A 17,900-nucleotide genomic window follows, 5' to 3' on the forward strand; every position below is an offset into this window, starting at 1 on the left:
CTTGGTCTCTTCAGATTGACGTCACCTGGCGCATGCCCAGTTGATCTGCACCTTCCCGGGTGGCCGGCTGCATTTTCGCGTGCGCGCGGGAAGAGTTGGGGGGGGATGAAGAACCCCGAAGGGCACCATCTTGCCTCCGTTCGTCCAAACAGTTATTTCTTGGTGATATGTTAAACAAGGCATGGATTATTCATGCCTCCCCTTTTTAGACCATGTAGGGTAGCTTACTGACGTTGCCATGGCATTTGTAAACTGTTATGGCGCTGGTGTGCATGTAGCAGTGAGGACAACCAGAGGTCACTCTCATAGCCATCTTGGTTTTGGTGGGTTTTGGCCGTCTTCTTTACTGCAGCCTGTTGGATCAGCAAGGTCTTTATGACCTGTATGACCTAGGAATGCAGCCCAGTAGGTCTCAGCCTTGGTTTACCCAGCCCCTATTCAAGATGGAGTTGCTCTGGTTCAAACACCTGACACAAGGTTCAGCAATTCTTCCTTGGTTGTGGGATTAGACTCAGGGCAAGATTCCTGTTCCTTGCCTCCTCTGCCCACAGACACTGAACTGTCGGGAATCGACCAGGTCTTTTGGAGCAGTAGGCTTTCCAGGAGTTGTCCCAATAGGCCAGGACAGCCTGCATCTTCACGTAGCCCCTCTGCTCTTAAGCTCTCTCCTTCCTGCCACCTGGGGTGGTGGAAAGGGCATTGAGTATGGAGCAGAAATGACTTAGGTGTGAACCCAGCTCTGCCACTTCCTGACCGGCTGTGCTTGGGAAAGTAACCAAGCAACTGCGGAGCGCCCGTTTTCTCATCCGCAAGACAAGAGTGGTCTTTCCACTTAATTCAGAGGGCTGCATGAGGAGTAGACAGATAATGCTTTCACGGCTCCAGACACCCAGCGGGCTTTCAAGAAATGGGATGTTCCTTCTGATTCCCTCCCTCCAGGACCCTCTCCTTTGGCCCAGTCTCTAGTCCCCATTAATTACATCCCGTGGGTTGCGACCCCTTTAAGTCCGCCTTGGAGGACCCAGATCCAAAGTTCGGGCGACCCTCTAGCTGCTGTCTCTATGGTAAATACTCACTTCCGGCCGGAAGTTGCTGGCGGAGCTACTTCCGCCCAGAGGAGTAGGAAGCAACTGGAGACGTGTGCTTTGTCCTGTTGGAGTGGAAACCCGCTCTCGCCTCCTGGTGGTCGCCTACTCGCGGCCCGCAGGATGACTCAGGGCAGCCCTGGCCACAGTTCCGCCGCCACCGGCCCTAGCCTGCGGAGTTGGGCCCGCCCCGGGACGCTAACGGAGCTCTGCCGGTGAGCTGGAGGCACTGACCGGGTGACCAGAGACCCAGAGACCAGAGCCCCTCCACGGCGCCCGGGACTTCAGGGACGGCTCCTCCCATCGCAGCTAGGGCTTGGACGGGAGGCGACAAAAGAGAACTTAGTCGGCACACAGCCGCCGAAATTGGAATGAGGAGCTGTAGGGAGGCCCCGTAGCTAGCAGAAAAGCATTGGAGTCCCTGGCTGGGTTAGCCCAGGTTTCTAGGAGTGTGGTAAGCATCGAATGACTTTTGTCCTTTTAAGGCACATTATGTTACGTTTTCCCCAAGGTTTCAACAGAAGATGAGAAATATCCCCCGACGATTGGCTGAAAACATGCAGCAACCACTATTTTCCTGCTCCTCGTTGATGAGAGCATTGGAAGTGACGTCAGCGGGGGATCCAGGTATGTCAAGCATGGAGACAAAGTGTTCAGGGCAGATGGTCTCGGGAAAGGCTCCTGTGTTGTTGAACCCGCCAAGTTGTGGGTGCAGCATTGTACCAGGCAGCCCAACCCTGACCTAAAGTAAATTCCCAGGAGAAGTCTTTCCTGGGTTTTGAATTTGCAGTAACAGGTGTGAGCATTCTAGCAGCAGTTTGATGATCATGTATGATACTGCAAACAGGACCTACATTTAAAGAAAATGGTTGTAGTTAGTATCAGAGAGCACTTGCTTTTCAAAATTTCATAATGTTACTGTCATGTCTTTCATTCAATAAACATTTGTTGATACATTGACCTGATATGTTAAATGTTAGGGATACAGCGATGAAAAAAACAGTCATGGCCCTTGTTCTCTGGAAGCCACAGCCCAGTTAGGGAGACAAGGTTAAATGATCACCCTTAAGAGGGCATAATTAAGCCAGGCGCAGTGGCTCATGCCTGTAATCCCAGCACTTCGGGAGGCCGAGGCGGGCAGATCACCTGAGGTCAGGAGTTCGAGACCAGCCTGGCCAACATGATGAAACCCTGTCTCTACTAAAAATACAAAAAATTAGCTGGGCATGGTGGTGAGTGCCTGTAATCCCATCTGTTTAAGAGGCTGAGGCAGGAGAATCGCTTGAACCCAGGAGGTGGAGAGGTTGCAGTGAGGCGAGATCACGCCACTGCACTCCAGCCTGGGCAACAAGAGCAAAACTCCAAAAAAAAAAAAAAAAGGCATAATCCAGGCCAGGCGCCATGGCTAACACCTGTAATCCCAACACTTTGGGAGGCCAAAGTGGGCGGATCATCTGAGGTCAGGACTTCAAGACCAACCTGGCCAACATGAAATTAGCCAGGTGTAGTGGTATATGCCTGTAATCCCAAGAGGGTGAGGCAGGAGAATCGCTTGAACCCCGGAGGTGGAGGTTCCAGTGAGCGGAGATTGCGCCACTGTACTGCAGCCTGGGTGACAGAGTGAGACTCCATCTCAAAAAAAGGCATAATTCAAGTCAAGGCGAGTGCTCTGAAGGAAGGCAACATAAGAACATATATGCCAAGGATCTGGCGGGTGTGTTGACTCACGCCTGTAACTTTGGGAGGCCAAAGTGCACTTTGGGAGGCCAAGGTGGGAGGATCACTTGAGGTCAGGAGTTCGAGACCAGCCTGGTCAACGTAGTAAGACCTCGTCTCTGTTTTTTTATTATTATAAAAAAAAAAAAAAAAAAGATCCCGATGAAGACCAAAAGGCTTTTCTGAGGATGAAACCCTTGAGCTGGAATCTGAAGGATGGGTAGAAGTTTGTTGGACCCAGTGCCCCAGCAAGTGCAGCTGGTGAAGGAACTGAAAGGCCTGTGTATCCCAGGAAGCAAAGTGGAGAATGGTGGGAAATGAAGCTAAAAAGATGGGGAGCTGGGCGCGGTGGCTCACACCTGTAATCACAGCACTTTGGGAGGCTGAGGCTGGAAGACTGCTTGAGTCAAGGAGATCAAGATCAGCCTGGGTAACACAACGAGACCTTGTCTCTCTGAAAAATCAAAAAAGTAACCTGGGTGTGGTGACACATGCCTGTGATCCCAGCTACTTGGGAGGCTGAGGTGGGGGCTTGAAGCTGCAGTGAGCCATGATGGTGCCACTGCACTCCATCCTGGGTGACAGAGTGAGACCCTGTCTCAAAAAACATGGGGAAGGCCAGGCCACATAGGGCCTTGCAGCTCAGGTGAGGATGTTGGTCTTTGTCCTGAGAATAATGGGATACCATTTTGGGATTTTTGTGGGGTTTTTTGTTTGTTTGTTTGTTTTGAGACGGAGTCTTGCTCTGTCTCCCAGGTTGGAGTGCAGTGGCGTGATCTTGGCCCACTGCAACCTCTGCCTCCTGGGTTCAAGTGATTCTCCTGCCTCAGCCTCCCAAATAGCTGAGATTATAGGCGCATGCCACCATGCCTGGCTAATATTTGTATTTTTAGTAGACGGTGTTTCACCACGTTGGCCAGGCTGGTCTCAGACTCTTGACCTCTGGGGATACGCCCACCTTGGCCTCCCAAAGTGCTGGGATTACAGGCTTGAACCACTGCACCCGACCCCATTATGGGTTTTATGTAAGAGGATGATACAGACAAATCTGTAATTGCAAAAGACGACTATGTGCAGAACACAGATGATGTGCTGTCCAGCAGAACTTTCTGCAGTGATGGAAATGGTCTATCTGACCATTTTATGCTATCCAGAGCAGCCACAAGCCACATGTAGCTGTTGAGCATTTGGTGACTGTGAGTCCAGATTTTTTATTTTAACTTCACTGTAAATAGTCACGTGTGGCTAGTGGCTACTATGTTGGTCTACAGTGCAGTAGAGGGAGCAGTGCCACCTTTCCGGGAATCATGGCACACAGATCCCTTTTGCATTTCCTGTTCTTCCTCCCGTCTTGGATGAAGGTTGAGATTACGCTTTTGGGAGAACCTTCATGTTGATTTCTCCTGGGGGTTTCCAACGGAGACAATAACTGTTCATGTCATCATTTTTTTTTTTTTGAGAAGGAGTCTTACTCTGTCGCCCAGGCTGGAGTGCAGTGGCCGGATCTCAGCTCACTGCAAGCTCCGCCTCCCGGGTTCACGCCATTCTCCTGCCTCAGCCTCCTGAGTAGCTGGGACTACAGGCGCCCGCCACCTCGCCCGGCTAGTTTTTTGTATTTTTTATTAGAGACGGGGTTTCACCATGTTAGCCAGGATGGTCTCGATCTCCTGACCTCGTCATCCGCCCGTCTCAGCCTCCCAAAGTGCTGGGATTACAGGCTTAGCCACCGCGCCTGGCCAACAAGCAGGTTTCTAAGGGCGACGTGGTGGTGTACAGATGACAGCCTGGAGAAAGATGAGTTAGGAAGTCCCTGTGATGTCTTTGAGTAGGCGGTGACCAGCCCTTGGCTCAGTGGTACCTATAGACTTGGAAGACTGAGGGGTGGATGGGGGCCCAGTCCCCGCAGGGCAGAATCCCAGGGTACGTCCCATGTTTTTCTAGGTGGAGGGTGGATTTTAGATTTTATTTTATTTTTTATTTTATTTTATTTTTTTTGAGACGGAGTCTTGCTCTGTCGCCCGGGCTGGAGTGCAGTGGCCGGATCTCAGCTCACTGCAAGCTCCGCCTCCCGGGTTTACGCCATTCTCCTGCCTCAGCTTCCCGAGTAGCTGGGACTACAGGCGCCCGCCACCTCGCCCGGCTAGTTTTTTGTATTTTTAGTAGAGACGGGGTTTCACCGGGTTAACCAGGATGGTCTCAATCTCCTGACCTCGTGATCCGCCCGTCTCGGCCTCCCAAAGTGCTGGGATTACAGGCTTGAGCCACCGCGCCCGGCCTGGATTTTGGATTTTAGAGAGTATTTTGTGGTGCTCACAGTTTTAAATATTCAGACTTGGTAAAGTAGAATAAAAACTGATGCATATACTTTTCTTTGCAGGTCAGTTTCTGGAAGACTTGTGTGTGTAGTGAATGAATATCTGGTTTTGTCTTCTGCTGGGCTTGTGTGCCTGGAAAGGAATCATTTTGGCCTAGGATCATCCAGGTTTGTTTGGTTTAGTTCTTGACTACATATTTTTTGAATGGTGACTGCTTAAGACCTTGTTGTGTATGGCTATAAAGAGACTCAGACGCCAAGGTGACTTTTCACATACTCTGCGGTTCCCGTGCCCACTGGCCATGAGTCTGAGTGTGTAGCCTCTAATCATCTAAAGGAACTTTGGCTGCAGAGGGGAGGCCTGGTCCCATGGGAAGTTTTGGGAGCACAGCAGCAGCTGTGCACAACCCAGCAAGTGCCTCCTCAGCACTTAGAAGCGGAGGCCACCATGTTGACATGTTCAGCTCCCAGCTCCCCCCCGCCTGCCGGACCTGGGGCAGGTCCCTCCCTGTTTCTTCCTCCATTACTTCTTCAGTAAGATGGGGACAGTGAAGATGGCCATGCCTCCCACCAGATTGGTGCTTTTTTTTCTTTTTTAATAAGGGACAGAGTCTCACTATGTTGCCCAGGCTGGTCTCAAGTTCCTGGCCTCAAGCAGTTTTCTTGCCTCAGCCTTCCAAAATGCTGGGATGACAGGCTGCACTGGCCCAGATTAGCACATTTGATGGTTGAATGAGCAGATCCTATAAAGCACTCAGGAGAGGGCTGGGGGCGTTGGGCTGGGGCCTGGGAGCACTTTAGACACGGTAGCTATGTTGTTGTCACTTCTCTGACTTTCAAAGCTTTTTTTTTTTTTGAGACGGAGTTTCGCTCTTGTGGCCCAGACTGGAGTGCAGTGGCGCGACCTCGGCTCACCGCAACCTCCGCCTCCCAGGTTCAAGTGATTCCCCTGCCTCACTCAGCCTCCGGAGTAGCTGAAATTACAGGCACCCACCACGACGCCCGGCTAATTGTTTGTATTTTTAGTAGAGATGGAGTTTCACCATGTTGGCCAGGCTGGTATCGAACTCCTGACCTCAGGTGATCCACCCACCTCGGCCTCCCAAAGTGCTGGGATTTACAGGTATGAGCCACCGTACCTGGCTCAAAGCATTTTCAGCTGTGAAATTCCCTGGGGTGCTGCTGTAGAGGAAGGTTTGGGGTCTTGACAGGTGCCATTTGCCACAGGAAGATGCCTTCCTGCTCCCAGGGCAGGAGAGCCGAGGTAAGACTTCACTGCAGGCTGTTGTTTTTGTTTGTTTTTTGAGACGGAGTCTCACTCTTCTCACTCTGTCACCCAGGCTGGAGTGCAGTGGCATGATCTCGGCTCACTGCAACCTCTGCCTCCCAGGTTCAAGCGATTCTGCCTCAGCCTCCCCAGTAGCTGGGATTACAGGTGCATGCCACCACACCCAGCTAATTTTTTATTTTTACTAGAGACAGGATTTCATCATGTTGACCAGGCTGGTCTCGAACTCCTGACCTCAGGTGATCTGCCCACCTTGGCCTCCCAAAGTGCTGGGATTATAGCCATAAGCCACTGTGCCCAGGCAGGCTGTTGTTGTTGTTGTTTTTGTTTTGTTTTGTTTTGTTTTTTGAGACAGAGTCTCACTCTGTCACCCAGGCTGGAGTGCAGTGGCGTGATCTTGGCTCACTGCAAGCTCCGCCTCCTGGGTTCACACCATTCTCCTGCCTCAGCCTCCTGAGTAGCTGGGACTACAGGTGCCTGCCACCACACCTGGCTAATTTTTTGTACTTTTAGTAGAGACGGGGTTTCACTGTGTTAGCCAGGATGGTCTAGATCTCCTGACCTCGTGCCTCGGCCTCCCAAAGTGCTGGGATTACAGGCATGAGCCACCACGCCTGGCCGGATGTTGTTTTTTTTACTTCCTTGTTTGCACAATTTGGGCCACTCACAAGAGTGTATACCCCGCAATGAACAGTTGTATATACCCCGCAATGAACAGTTACCTACGTTCTCCCCTGCATGCTTGTCTTTAGAGGAAGGACATGTATTGCCCAAAGTAATACATTGTGTTAAGATGTGATATATACGTTTCTGGAATAAACCACTTTGATGCCCAGTTACTGACTCATTCTTCTGTGTGGTGTCTTTCCTGTATGCAGAAGGCCGGCTTCCCCACAGGGACTGGGGTTGCCTTGTCTGTCTTTGGAATATGCGTCTCTGCAAGCAGCTGCTGCCCATGTGCACAGTTCCTCGAGGAGTCGGTTCAATCTTGGTTTGGGAGTTTGATTGGAAGAATTAGATCCTAGGCCCCCCTGAGCAGTAACATCTTATTTATAGTGTGGAAAATGGACAGAGCTGTTGATACTTACGAGAGCTTTCCTCATTATCACCCCAAGGAGGGTGCCTGAGTCCCCAGGAGGTCATTGTTGGTCTGCGACCTCTTAAGGCAGAAGTCTGCCAGTAACGGGGAAATCAGGACAGGATGAGTGAGTGTCCTGAGGGAGTGACAGGAGCTGAGGCTGCACCTTCCCGGGAATCCTCCACCTTCAGGGTGCCGCCTTGTCTCTGCTTGAAGTGTCTGCAAAAACACTGCCTAAAAGTGGCTCCTTAACAGTGAACCTGCTTGCCTTTTCTCTGTCACTAGACCCCAAGACAATAAATAGCCTTCATTGGCTGAGCACGGTGGCTCGCACCTGTAATCCCAGCACTTTAGGAGGCCGAGGCAGGCGGTCAGGAGTTTGAGACCAGCCTGACCAACATGGTGAAACCCCATCTGTACTAAAAATACAAAAATCAACCCAGTGTCATTGTGGGCACCTGTAATCCCAGCTGCTCGGGAGGCTGAGGCATGAGAATCAGTTGAACCCAGAAGGAGGTTTCGGTGAGCCAAGGTCGCACCACTGCACTCCAGCATAGAAAACAGACCAATACCCTGTCTCAAAAAAAAAAAATTAATTAAATAGCCTGCACTAATTCTCCTACACAGTAATGGACGCGAGTGACCGGCATGCTGGACCTCTTCTTGGGTGATGGGAGGGAGGTCTAGACTCCATGGGTGGAGGCCTAGGAAGGTTTTATGTGGCTGTCGGGAACATTCCCTGGCCTTGGTTGCCTCCTGTTGTCATTCAGTTCCAGCTGCTTGTAGTGAGTATTTTTTTTTTTCAAATAGAGATGAGGTCTCACTGTGTTACCCAGACTGGTCGTGAACTCCTGGGCTCAGGTGATCCTCCTACTTCAGCCTCCCAAAGTGTTGGGATTACAGGCATGAGCCACCGTGCCTATCAGTGTTAGCAATGGATAATTAAATATGCGTTTAAGAAGTTGTATTTACGGTTAAAAATCGCTGTGAGGCCGGGTGCGGTGGCTCACACCTGGAATCCCAGCACTTTGGGCCAAGGCAGGCGGGTCACCTGAGGTCAAGAATTTGAGACCAGCCTGGCCAACATGATGAAACCCTGTCTCTACTGAAAATACAAAAATTAGCCGGGCGTGATGGTGCGTGCCTATAATCCCAGCTACTCGGGAGGCTGAGGCAGGAGAATCGCTTGAACCTGGGAGGCAGAGGTGTAGTGAGCCAAGATAGTGCCACTACGCTCCAGCCTAGGTGATAGAGCGAGACTCCATCTCAAAAAAAAAAAAAAAAAGAAAAGTCACTGTGGGACACAAGCCCTGTATCAGAAAAGGTATAGAAATTGAACTAAAGAATAGTTACAGCAAGTCAAGATTTTTAATTTCTCTCTTCGTCCACTAGAGGATGTAATCCTACACCAGACTGTGTTCTCTTTGTAACTTGGTACAGAGTTTGGGTTTTGAGGTTTTTTTGTTTTGTTTTGATTTGTATAATTTAGCCAAGACTTTCTGTCACCGAAAATCTTATGCAGAAGATTCATCTGCAGGGCTGGGCTCTTAGGAGTCTTCCACGTGTCCCAGTGGAATCAGTCCGGGTATCTTGGTTCATGATAAGATAAGCATTTTCCTGGGAGGCGTTTATCATGTCATGAACCAAGCACAGCCACTGCATGTGGAGATAAGAGCGTGCTCTAATATATTTATCCATTCCACTGTATTCCCAGTGCCAGCTGGTGGGAACATCGGGAAAGATTTTCTTTGTAATGAATCCAGTGTAACATGTACCAGTGTTTGAAATCCCAGACAGTGTGCATTAAGGGTTTAGAAGTGTCTCTGGCACAAACATTGCTTATACTTGAAATTGACAGGTACCTATCAAGACCAAACAAAGTTTGCACATAGGCCAGCATAGTTAAGAGTGCTGGTTGTTAGCTGGTGGGAAAGTGAACTTGTTGGGCAGGGGCGGGGAGTGGGAAGAATGACCATTCTGAAAGTGTAATCTTCAGTAGAGTACTGTATGTTCTCTGGCTTATTAGCCTGGTGAACAGCTTTCTGATGGTTTTAGTTGAAAAGTAGTGCTGGATATGTTAAAATACAGCCAGAAGCAAAACATACTCCCTCCTCTCAGAGAACTTAACATCCCAGGATAGTGGAGACTGGAAACAGGTCATTAGAATATGCAGAATAACAGGTGAGTGCTATGGAGAGAAAGAGCCCACCCACGACGGAGGAGTAGGGAGTGGGGTTTGCAATTTTAGATGGGTATGGGTGGCCTTTAACCAAACCCTTCAGTGAGAGTAAGTCACATGATGGCCAGGAAAAGTACCCTAAGCAGAGGAGGCAGCCAGTGCTGTGGCACACAAGCAGAAAGGGTTGATGAGAGGGTGGGGGGACTGAGGCCAGATCTCATGGGGCCTCTCATGGAGGAAAATGTGGGACTTCAGCGTTATCTCTGAATAGTGTTCGTTAGAAGTATTTCCTGTTCTAGGCCGGGTGCAGTGGCTCATGTCTGTAATCCCAGCACTCTGGGAGGCCAAAGCAGATGGATCATCTGAGGTCAGAAGTTCAACACCAGCCTGGCCAACATGGCAAAACTCCATCTCTACTAAAAATAAAAAAAATTAGGCTGGGTGCGGTGGCTCACACCTGTAATCCCAGCACTTTGGGAAGCTGAGGCAGGCGGATCACGAGGTCAGGAGATCGAGGCCAACCTGGCTAACATGATGAAACCCGTCTCTACAAGTAGAAAAAATTAGCCGGGTGTGGTGGCAGGTGCCTGTAGTACCAGCTACTCGGGAGGCTGAGGCAGAAGAATGGCGTGAACCCAGGAGGCGGAGGTTGCAGTGAGCCAAGATCGTGCCACTGTACTCCAGCCTGGGCGACAGAGCGAGACTCCATCTCGAAAAAAAAAATACAAAAATTAGTCAGGCGTGGTGGTGCATACTTGTAATCCCAGCTACTCAGGACGCTGAGGCATGAGAATTGCGTGAACCCAGGAGGCAGAGGTTGCAGTGAGCCAACGTCGTGCCACTGGACTTCAGCCTGGCCGACAGAGTGAAACTATCTCAAAAAAAAAAAAAAAAGTTTTTCCTGTTCCTACACATTGGCCCATTGAGAGGATCCCAGGTCTATGCATGGGGACACTGTCTTTTTGGCTCATGTTGAGCCACATGTCTTGCAACATTTGGAAGTGTTCTGGGATAGACTTTGTTCATGTAAAGATCGCATGCCCTTCACTGCAGTGATGAAGCTGGAGACTGTCTTTCTCTGTGATAAGGACCTTAGCCCCGGATCTGTCCTCTCCTAGTGCCCGCCTCATTCACAGTGCTCACCCCCTGGTTTTGGAATTGTTTCCTTGCCTGTGCCCTAGCTTCCCTGAACGCTACCTCTGCACTAGCTCCTTAAGGGTGGGAACCCTGGCCTTACTTGCTTTTTCAACATAGATATGTGTGTTTCATTTACATCAGTATTTAAATTGCTAGCAACAAGACCACAAAAACTACATTCTCATAGAAGCCTGTTTGGGTTTGATGTGGTTACATGTGATGAATGTATTTGAAATAATTATTTGTTGTGATTTTTTTTTTTTTTCAGATCAATTATGCAGCTACAGCCAAAACCAAGTTCTTTTTATTGCAATGAGAGGAGCTCCATGTAAGTCATTGGAAGGTCACATGTTCAGAGACTGTCAGCTGTGGAGGGTTATGTAACGGTGGTTATGCAATGCCACGTTAGAACTGTAGCCCCAGCAGCAAAACATTTATTTTAGTGAATTAAAATAAGACTTCCACTTTCTTTGAATGACAAATCCCTTTTAACAAAACCAAGACTTGGGTTTTAGTGTCGACTCCCACGCTAGGCTCTGTAAGCCACATTTCACCCTCTGTGCGTGACTGGCCCCATTGAGTAGATTTCTGAAAGTCAAATGTCTGACATGAGCCTGTTTGAAAACTTTGCTCAGTTGTCATCTTCTATCAGGATGAGTTATGGGCAAAGACCCCCATAAATCCTAAGGCACATCTTGAAGCCCCTAAAATCCAAAGGCATGGTCGAGCCCACACCTGTAATCCCAGCACTTTGGGAGGCCAAGGTAGGTGGATCACTTTGAGGTCAGGAGTTCGAGACGATCCTGACCAACATGGTGAAACCTCGTCTCTACTAAAAATACAAAAATTAGCCAGGCATGGTGGCGCATGCCTGTGATCCCAGCTACTTGGGAGGCTGAGGCAGGAGAATCACTTGAACCCAGGAGGTGGAGGTTGCGGTGAGCCGAGATCACCCCACTGCACTCCAGCCTGGGTGACAGAGTGAGACTCTCAAAACAATAACAAAAAAATCCTAAGGCGCATATAAGTCTTCTTCACTAATGTACTGTCTTTGTTTAACCCCTTTGAAAGTTAACCGGGAAGATCAAAAGGAGGTATTAATAGATCAAAATGAAATAAAGGCCTCACGCATTTCTTTTCTTTTTTTTTTTTTTTTTAGCATGCCCCAACATTACAACAAAAACATTTCTTTTTGTTTAAAAAAAAATTTTTCCCCCAAAGTAATATGTGCATTAGTTGAAAAAATTCATGGAACTAAAAGGCTTCTAACACTAGGCTAAACTTCCCTGCTCTGGCACTCCCAGCGGGAGCCATTTTTCATTCCTTAAGCTTCCCGGGTTTTGTTTCTGAGGAGCGGGCGTGCTACGCTGCTTCTCTTTGACTCATCTGGGTCCTCTCCTGTTGACTTCCTTCCTGGTAGATGTGGACTGAGCTCTGCCTGACCGCCCTCTGCTTCCGCTTCCGCACCCTCCGAGCACTATGGGCCTCTGTACGTGCGTTGTTCACGTTAGTGCGCATGCGCAAAAGCTGCTATGCCTCGCACTGCCGTGCGCACTCTGTATTGTTGTTGTCCCTCTTAATTTCCCCTTTCATTATTTATTTATTAATTTATTTTTTTGAGACGGAGTCTCGCTGGGTCGCCTAGGCTGGAGTGTAGTGGCGCGATCTCGGCTCACTGCAGGTTCCGCCTCCAGGGTTCACGCCATTCTCCTGCCTCAGCCTCCGGGGTAGCTGGGACTACAGGCGCCGCCACCACGTCCGGCTAATTTTTTATATTTTTAGTAGAGACGGGGTTTCACCGTGTTAGCCAGGATAGTCTCTATCCCCTGACCTCGTGATCCACCCACCTCGGCCTCCCAAAGTGCTAGGATTACAGGCGTCAGCCACCGCGCCCGGCCTTTTTTTCTTCCTTTTTTTTTTCTTCTTTTTTTTTTTTTTTTTTTTTTGAGACACAGTCTCACTCTGTTGCCCAGGCTGGATTGCAGTGGCACGATCTCGGCTCATTGAAACCTCTGCTTCCTGGGTTCAAGCAAATCTACTGCCTCAGCCTCCCGAGTAGCTGGGACTATAGGCACCCGCCACCACGCCCGGCTAATTTTTGTATTTTTAGTAGAGGCAGGGTTTCACCTTGTTAGTCAGGCTGGTCTTGGACTCCTGACCTCAAGTGATCCACCCGCCTCGGCCTTCCAAAGTGCTGGGATTACAGGCGTGAGCCTCCACGCCCAGCCTGGCTTGCTTTTTCTTTCACTGGGCTTTCTCTGAACCTCCTGCTAAATTCTTGCCGCATTTCCTGGTGGCCTCTCAGCGTAACTTTCCGTAAGGTCAATCAAGTTAATTTATCCATTCCGATTTTTTTTCTTAGATGAGTGAGAGAAGACTTTTCAGACAGTTGCATTAAAATTTTGTTACAATATTGTGGCGGGGGGGGGGCAGTCTGTAGTAGTCCAATTCCTAAGTTCATGTTTAGGTAGGGATATTTTATAGGAAAATATAAGAGCTGGATTATTGTTGTTAGGCCAAATCTAGAGTCACCGGCTGATGGTTCTGACAGGCAGCTGGATGGGTGAGTAACTGGTTTTCCAGAAAACTCCTTCCCAATCTTGCCAGTCTCTACCCAGAAGGAAGTTATGAATTTATTAATTATACCAGGTAGAAAGGGCTCTGCCCCAAGCCTGGTTTAGTGTTAAGCATATAGTCCCTCTTTTTTTTTTTTTTTTTTGAGGCAGGGTCTCACTCTGTTGCTCTGTTGCCCAGGCTGGAGTGCAATGGCACAATCTTGGCTCACTGCAACCCGGTTCTCCCAGGTTCAAGCAATTATCCTGTCCCTCCTGAGTAGCTGGGATTATAGGCACACACCACGCCCAGCTAAGTTTTATGTTTTTAGTATAGATAGCGTTTCGCCATGTTGGCCAGGCTGGTCTCGAACTCCTGACCTCAGGTGATCCGCCCACCTCAGCCTCCCAAAGTGCTGGGATTACAGGCGTGAGCCACTGTTCTTGGCCCCTCTTTTTTGACCAGACGTAATAACTATCATGGCTGAATCCCTGTCTTGGTTCAGAAGGCCCACCTTGTTGCATTTTTGGTCTAAGAACATAAGTGAATTTGTTGTCTAGCTCAATGCTTCCCAAACTATTTGCAAAGGACTTCCCTGGGGATCCCGTCAAAATGCAGCTTCTGGTGGTTCTGTGGGTCTGGCCTGGGCTTGAGATTCGGCAGTTCTCACCAGCTCCCAGGCCATGCTGATACTGCTGGTCTGAGGACCACCTTGTCCTTTCTCAGGGATGGTGGGACTTAGGTGTGGACTTACTTTGTAGAACACCTCATGCTGACTATTGATGGTGCTTATTTACACATTGATGTAATTCCTTTAAGCCAGTGTCCTGTATTAGGGAAAACGTTCCCAACAGTCCCATTGCGGTCACCATTTCTTGTGGTTTATTCACCTGGGTCTCTATGTCATGCAAGCTGGGTTCTCTGAGATCTCTTATTTACATAGGTACATCAAGAGGCAATGATTAACATCCAAAGACCTCTTTGCTGTTTGCTTAATAAAACTGCCATTGCCGGGCACGGTGGCTCAAGCCTGTAATCCCAGCACTTTGGGAGGCCGAGACGGGCGGATCATGAGGTCAGGAGATCGAGACCATCCTGGCTAACACTGTGAAACCATGTCTCTACTTAAAAATACAAAAAACTAGGTGGGCGCCTGTAGTCCCAGCTACTCGGGAGGCTGAGGCAGGAGAATGGTGTAAATGGTGGAGCTTGTAGTGAGCTGAGATCCGGCCACTGCACTCCAGCCTGGGTGGCAGAGCAAGACTCCGTCTCAAAAAAATAAAAAAATAAAAAAATAAAACTGCCATCACCTGTTGGGGAAATAGAATTTAAAAACAGAATCCCCCAACCCAGAAAGCCCTGCCACAGAAGTAAAAGCAAAAGAAAACAATTTTACGATTGAATAAGCATTAAAGCAAAACTTGATGAGCATCACAGGCAGCCTGCTGAAAGAATTACAAAGACAAATCTCCTTTGATACAGCTAAGTGGATACAGCCCATGCACTGTGTAAGTGGGTTTTGCCATTTAGAATCAGGTGACAGCTGAAGTTGGGATCACCCCTCCGGAAAACAGTTATCTTCCTTGATGATTACAGTTCAGGTGGGTGGCTCAGGTCCTTGGGGAAACACGACTTGAGTTGGGAAACTGGCAGGAGACTCATATAACCACATAAAAGATGTGTACAGTTTTGAAAAGGACAGAGAAAGAAATTCCGAAAGAAAAGGAGGTGGAGGTGAAGGGTCTCTTCCCTTTTTCTTTTTTTTCCTCTTTTTTTTTTTGAGAGGGAGTCTCGCTGTCTTGCCCAGCCTGGAGTACAGTGGCGTGATCTCAGCTCACTGCAACCTCCCCCTCTCAGATTGAAGCAATTGTCCTACCTCAGCCTTGTGAGTAGCTGGGATTACAGGCGCATGCCACCACGCCCAGCTAATTTTTGTATTTTTAGTAGACACGGGGTTTCACCATGTTGGCCAGGCTGGTCTCGAACTCCTGACCTCAGATGATCCTCCCACCTTGGCCTCCCAAAGTGCTGGGATTACAAGCGTGAGCCACTGTGTCCAGCCTTTTTTGTTTACTTGAAAGAGTCTTACTTTGTGGCTCAGGCTGGAGTGCAGCGGCGTGATCATGGCTTACTGTGACCTCAAACTCCTGGGCTCAAGGGATCCTCCCTACTCAGCCTCCCAAGTAGCTGGGACTATACAGGTGCATGCCACTGTGCCTGGCTAATTGTTTTATTTTATTTTTTTTAGTAGAAGCGAGGTCTCACTATATTGCCCAGACTGAATTCAAACTCCTGGCTTCAAGTGATGCTCCACCTCGGCCTCCTAAAGTACTGAGATTACAGGCATGAGCACTGCTTGGCCTGAAATGATTTCTTTTCTTTTCTTTTCTTTTCTTTTTTTTTTCTTTCTTTCTTTCTCTCTTTCTCTCTCTCTTTCTTTTCTTTCTTTTCTTTGTTTCTTTGTTTTTTGAGAGGGAGTCTTGCTCTGTAGTCCAGTCTGGAGTGCAGTGGCACAATCTCAGCTCACTGCAACCTCTGCCTCCCTGGTTCAAGCAATTCTCCCACCTCAGCCTCCTGAGTAGCTGGGATTACAGGCACATGCCACCTTGCCTGGCAAATTTTTGTGTTTTTAGTAGAAATGGGGTTTCAGGCCGGGCGCGGTGGCTCAAGCCTGTAATCCCAGCACTTTGGGAGGCCGAGACGGGCAGATCACGAGGTCAGGAGATCGAGACCATCCTGGCTAACATGGTGAAACCCTGTCTCTACTAAAAAATACAAAAAACTAGCCGGGCGAGGTGGCGGGCGCCTGTAGTCCCAGCTACTTGGGAGGCTGAGGCAGGAGAATGGCTTAAACCCGGGAGGCGGAACTTGCAGTGAGCTGAGATCCGGCCACTGCACTCCAGCCTGGGCGACAGAGTGAGACTCCGTCTCAAAAAAAAAAAGAAATGGGGTTTCACCATGTTGGTCAGGTTGGTCTAGAACTCCTGACCTCAGGTGATCCACCTGCCTCGGCCTGCCAAAGTCCTGGGATTACAGGCATGAGCCACCTTGCCCGGCCAGATTTCTCTTTTTTTTGTTGTTATTTTTTTTGTTTTGTTTTGGTTTGGTTTTGAGACAGAATCTCACCCCAGGCTGGAAGGCAATGGTGTTGTCTCAGCTCACTGCAACTTCCACCTCCTGGGCTCAAGCGATTCTCCTGCCTCAGCCTCCCAAGTAGCTGGGATTACAGGCATGAGCCCCCATGCCAAACTGATTTTGTGTACTTTTAGTAGAGACAAGGTTTCACCATGTTGGCCAGGCTTGTCTTGAACTCCTGACCTTGTGGTCCCCCCGCCTCGGCCTCCCAAAGTGCTGGGGTTGCAGGTGTGAGCCACTGCCTGGCCTGAAATGGGTTTTGGCTGCTTCTAAGACCCTGCTCAGTCCCAGTTCCTCTGAGTTGCTCAGTGATGTCTTCAACAAAAGCAGGGACTGGCCATGTTGATGTTGAATTTTACCTGGGCCCTGCTCACAGGTGTCAACCTTGTTGATCTATGGCGCCGCAGACCCCCAAATTCCCATTCTTGGTCTGGCAAGTGATTTGCTGAACTGTTCGTCCCCACTGATCAATGGGGGAAAAAATGCTCGTTCATGAGACCTTGGTTCTTTCCTAACCTCCCCCCACTCCCCACCTTCCTACAGGTCCCTGAACGTAAGCCCCACCTCAGTGGAGCCAGCACGGGGCACCTGTTAGAGGCTCCAACAGGAATAGGGTCACCTCAGGCTCTGTCTCTCCCTACCCACCTTCCACCCACTTCTCTGGTTCTTCCTAGGCTGCTTCTCTCTCTTTTGGTTTTGTTGTTTTGTTTTGTTTTGCTTTTTGAGACAGGGTCTCACTCTGTTGCCCAGGCTGGAATGCAGTGGCACAATCTCAGCTCACTGCAACCTCCGCCTCCTGGGTTCAAGCAATTCTCCTGCCTCAGCCTCCTGAGTAGCTGCGATTACAGGCACCCGCCACCACACCTGGCTAAGTTTTGTATTTTTAGTAGAGACGGGGTTTCACCATGTTGGCCAGGCTGGTCTCAAATTCCTGACCTCATGATCTCCCGATCTCTGCCTTCTAACATGCTGGAATTATAGGCATGAGCCACCACGCCCTTCCTCTCTTTTGGTTAACCCGTTGCCATCCAGCCAGAGCTTCTCCATGGCGGTAGTTACTGTCCCCAGCCCTTGCAGTCATCCTTTCCAATAGCCTCTCTTCCAACGCCTGGATTTGTTTTTCATTTGACACTGGGCAGCCAGAAGGCCCAGCTCCATGGGGTTAAGAGGATAGAGTCTCAACACCTAGTGGGAAGACCGTGGATCCAGGTGGCACCTGGCTGGGATCCCATTGCCACCTGCTTATGACCTGCTCCAGAGCCCGTGCACTCGCTCACCCTGCCACCTGGCATGCCCTTGCCCCTGTCCTTCCCCCTCCCTCTTGTGAGTCAGCTCACAGCTCAATACCACCAGGGAGGTCCTCCCTCTCCTCCCACCCTAAAGTAGGAATCCCATCTTCACTTTGTCCCAAGGTC

The 17,900-nt window shown here is 49.4% G+C and overlaps 1 non-coding gene across 1 annotated transcript; it reads left to right on the forward strand.

Annotated features, from left to right (window-relative positions):
* The first annotated feature begins 1,747 nt into the window (after positions 1-1,747).
* LOC113225104 lies at positions 1,748-1,934 on the forward strand. The gene has a single exon (XR_003309734.1).
* Positions 1,935-17,900: the final 15,966 nt, after the last annotated feature.

This window comes from Piliocolobus tephrosceles, chromosome 16 (genome assembly GCF_002776525.5).
Source record: "Piliocolobus tephrosceles isolate RC106 chromosome 16, ASM277652v3, whole genome shotgun sequence".
NCBI lineage: Eukaryota > Metazoa > Chordata > Mammalia > Primates > Cercopithecidae > Piliocolobus > Piliocolobus tephrosceles.